The sequence below is a fragment of the Penaeus monodon genome, chromosome 18 (genome assembly GCF_015228065.2).
Source record: "Penaeus monodon isolate SGIC_2016 chromosome 18, NSTDA_Pmon_1, whole genome shotgun sequence".
Classification (NCBI taxonomy): domain Eukaryota; kingdom Metazoa; phylum Arthropoda; class Malacostraca; order Decapoda; family Penaeidae; genus Penaeus; species Penaeus monodon.
In genome coordinates this window covers 226481-231480 of record NC_051403.1, presented here as the reverse complement: position 1 = coordinate 231480, position 5000 = coordinate 226481, and positions in this window count along the sequence as shown.

Here is a 5000-nt window from a genome sequence, read left to right as displayed (position 1 = left end):
TCCCTCCTCCCTCCCTCCCTCAAACCCCTCCCTCCCTCTTTCCTTACACCTTCCCTCTCTCCCTCCTTCTCTCACCTCTTCCTTACTCCTCTGTGTCTCTTCCTCCCTATCTGAACCTTTCCCTCCTTCCTTCTTTCCTTACATCTTCCCTTCCTCCTTCCCTCCTTCCTTATACTTCCCCTCCTTCTTTCATTACTCCTTCCCTCCCTCCCTACTTCCATCCTTCCTTATATTTCTCTTTCATTACTCCTTCTCTCCCTCCCTCCTTCCTTATACTTCCCCTTCCTCCTCTGGCTCCACCTCCGTCTCCCTTCCCTCCTTCCTTATGCTTCTCGTCCCTCCTCTGGGTCCACCTCCGTATCCCTCCCCACTTAACTTCTTCCCTTTCCCCATACACCTTCTTCCCTTCCTCTTCCTCCACCTTCTTCCCTTTCCCCTTCCTCCTCTCTCCCCCCATATTTACCTAACCCTACCTTCTTCCATCCCCTTCCCTCGCTACTTCCGTAACGCCCTAACTGGCTTCTTTCACCTCCCTACCATTTACTTAACACTCCCCCCCTCCCCACTCTCCTGCTTATTTATCACCCTCTTTTCTTTCCCCCTTTCCCCCTCCTCCTTCCTTCCACCAAACAACGCTTTATCCTTCCTTCCTTCTGCTTACTTAATATTTTTCGCCCTCCCTCACTCCCTTCCCTCCTTCCAGCCTCCTTCCACCCGTGGCCCTTGCTAATCCCCTCCCTCCATCTCTCACCCTCGTCAGGGGTTTTATCTGGCCCACTGCTATTCTTGCTTCGGTTTGTCTCGTCTTTCTGCTCTCGCTCTCTCTCTCTCTCTCTCTCTCTTTTATTTCTGTCTGTCTGTCTGTCTGTCTGTCTCTCTCTCTCTCTCTCTCTCTCTCTCTCTCTCTCTCTCTCTCTCTCTCTCTCTCTCTCTCTCTCTCTCTCTCTCTCTCTTTCTCTTTCTCTCTCTCTTCTCTTTTCTCTCTCTCTCTCTCTCTCTCTCTCTCTCTCTCTCTCTCTCTCTCTCTCTCTCTCTCTTTACCGCCATTTTCTAACCCTCTCCCCTTCGTGTTTCTGTCTTGAAATTCCAAGATGGCCACCGAGGTAAATATGTTATTACTTGATCGTTCGCTCGCTAATGACACCTCATCAGTCACAAGATAATTACGCCAGGGAGTATGTTAATGAGGTTTTGAAGTTGGCAGTTACCATTTTTTGTATGTGTGTTCCAAGGGCGTTGTCTACTGTCTTAGCCATCGTTATCATGCTGCTTTCGCAATTTGGATCGTAATAATCATCAATGTTGTAATTATTGTAATCATCATCAGTGTTGCAATTATTGTAATCATCAATATTGCAATTATTGTTATTATTGTCATCGTCATCATCATCATCGCTATTGATAGTATTGTTGCTACTCTTGATATTGGTATTGCTACCACTAGTTGCACTGAGACTATAATCATTATCTTTATTTTTATTTGTATTACAAATAATGTTATTATTGCCATCATTATGATTACTGTTGTTGTTGTTATTATTATAATCATTGTTATCAGTATAATTACTATTGTAATTATTATCATTACTATCATTATTATCATTACTGTTACTATTATTATAATATTATCATTATTATTATTATCATTACTATTATTTTTTTCATTATTCTTATTTTTGTTCTTATTCTTATTTTTATTCTTCTTATTACTGTGCTTCTTCTTCTTCTTATTATTATTATTATTATTATTATTATTATTATCATTATTATTATTATTATTATTATTATTATTATTATTATTATTATTATTATTATTATCAAAATTATCTGCCCCTCCATCTTCTCTCCTCTTCCTCTCTATCCTCGCCCACCTCCTTCGTTTCCTTCGCTTTCTTCCTTCCCTCTTCCTTCCTCTGCCCTATCTCCCTTTCTCTTCGAGCTCCTTCCCTTCCCTTCCCCCGTTTCCTCTTTAAGGCCTCTTCCTCCTTTCGTCTTTAAGCTCCCTTCTTCCCTTTCTCCTTCCCCTCTTTCTTCACTTCCCCTTCACCTCCTACCTTCATGCTTTGCCTCCACTCTCGGATGGTCGTCATCATCATCATCATCATCATCGTCGTCGTCATCGTCATCATCATCATTGTCATCGTCATCGTCGTCATCATCATCATCATCATCATCATTGTCATCGTCATCATCATAATTATCATCATCATCATCATTATTATCATCACCATCTCCATTATCACCATCACCACCATCATCATCATCACCACCACCATCACCACCATTATCCTCATCTTCATTACTATCAATGTCATCATACCCATCATCACCACCACCATCTCCACCATCACCACCATCATCATCACCATCATCACCGATACTCCATGTGATCAATTTGCAAACAACATTTAATGTAAAAATTATTTGCTTGGATTTTTTTTTTTTCTTTTTTCAAAGGTGAACATGTTGATTACTTAAATATCAATTCTGTTCTGACAATTATGTTGTTTGATGTAATTTTGTGTTATTTTTAACTTCTCTTTGTCTCTCTTCGTAGGAGGCAGAGGAGGGAAAGGAAGAGGAGGAGGAGGAGGAGGAGGAGGAGGAGGAGGGAAAGGAAGAAGAGGAGGAGGAGGAGGAGGAGGGAAAGGAAGGAGGAGGAGAGGAGGAAGAAGGAGGAGGAAAAAGAAGAGGAGGAGGAGGAGGAGGAAGGAAAGGAAGAGGAGGAGGAGGAGGAGGAGGAGGAGGAGGAGAAGGAGGAGGGAAAGGAAGAGGAGGAGGAGGAGGCAGAGGAGGGAAAGGAGGAGGAGGAGGAGGAGGAAGAAATGGTGGTGGTGGAGAAGGGGGTTGATGGTGGAGTTGGAGGAGGTCGGGGTGATGGTTGTGGTGGAGATGGTGATGGTGGTGGAGGAGGTCGGGGTGATGGTTGTGGTGGAGATGGTGGTGATGGTGGTGGTGGAGGAGAAGGAGGTGATAATGGTGGTGGTGGAGGTGGAGGAGAAGGGGGTAATGGTGGAGGCTGATGATGGCGGAGGTGGAGAAAGAAATGGTGGTGGAGGTGGAGGAAAAACAGGCAGAGGTGGAGAAGGGAGTAGTGTGGTGAAGAGGTGATGGTAGTGTGAGATGAAGGAGGTAGTGGTGGAGGTGGTGAGATAGTGGTGGTGGAGGAGAAGCAGGTGATAGTGTTGGTGGTGGTGGAGGAGAAAGGGGGTGATGGTGATGGAGGTGGAGAAGCAAGAAGTGGTGATGGAGGTAGAAGGTGTTGTTGGAGAGGCGTATGAAAGAGGGTAGGTCACGTGGTCGCAGAATGGTGGAGGTGGAGGGGGTGTTGGAGGTGGTGGAGATAGAGGATGGTGTTGGAGATGGTAGCAGAGGTGATAGAGGTGAAGATGGAGAAGGAGAAGGTGGAGAATGAAGAAGAAAAGAAGGAACAGATGTGCGAGGGGAAGAGAGAGAGAGAGAGAGAGAGAGAGAGAGAGAGAGAGAGAGAAGAGAGAGAGAGGAGAGACGAGAGAGAGAGAGAGAGAGAGGAGAGAGAGGAAAGAGAGAGAGAGAGAGAGAGAGAGAGAGAGAGAGAGAGAGAGAGAGAGAGAGAGAGAGAGAGAGAGAGAGAGAGAGAGAGAGAGAGAGAGAGAGAGAGAGAGAGAGAGAGAGAGAGAGAGAGAGAGAGAGAGAGAGAGAAGAGAGAGAGAGAGAGAGAGAGAGAGAGAGAGAGAGATGAAACAAGTAACCAAGGATAAGAAAATAAAGTTGAGGAAAGAAAAGAAATGAAGAGAAAAAATAGTGAGAGCCGTAGAAACGGTATATGAAACAAAGGAATAGTAATGTTAAGTCAATCGAACATAATAACAATAATGATAATTGGATTTACAGAGCAGTAATGATGATAATAATTGATGATGATGATAATGACACGGATAACGATAATGAAAGCAATGATAAGAGCAACGATGATATTGATAATAATAACAATAATAAGAGCAATAATAATATTATAATAATAATGATAATAATAATAATGATAATAAATGATAATGATAACAGTGATACTCTTCAATGATATTGTAGTTATAATAATATCAATAATAATAACAACACCAGTATCTGTGGCAACATTACCAACAACACCATCATCATCATCAACAACAACAACAACAACAACAACAACAACAACAGTAATAATAATAATAATAATAACACCAACAACAATAATAATAATATTAACAACAACAACAATGATAATAATAATACTATCAGCAATGACACCGCTTGACCGCTCGTGCAACGTATCTGAACCAAGGATGATAACAGATCCGCCTTCCTTCACATCCGCTTTCAGAAGGAATCGAGAGAATAGATATGATTATGATGTTAAAAAAAAAACGCTACTTTGTCACAAGTAAATACAATCGTCTCTATGAAAGGGAAAGACAGGAAAGGAATGTTGGAGAAAAACATTTAAAAAAGGATGAAAAGATGGAGAGATAGAGAGAGAGATAGACAAATAGGTAGATATGGGTAAATAGATAGAAAGAGATGGACAGATAGATAGATAGACAAATAGATATATAGATAATTAGTTAGATAGTCGGAGAGATGAATAGACAGACAGATAGATAAGGAGGGTAGACAGAACACATAGAAAGATAAACAGAACACACAGATAGATAGATAAGGAGGGTAGACAGAACACATAGAAAGATAAACAGAACACACAGATAGATAGATAAGGAGGGTAGACAGAACACATAGAAAGATAAACAGAGCACACAGATAGATTGATTGAAAGAGACGAACAGAGATATGGATCTAGTTATTGGAGAAAATGTTCCATAGTAAAAAATAATAATCTGAAAAATGCTGAAGAGGATGACGATAACGATAATACTGCAAGTAATCACGATTTTAATGACAATGGCGATGATACAAACAACCATCGAATAGTATTACTATCTTTACCATCATCGTAATAGTCTGGATTACCAATAGCACTTACGGTT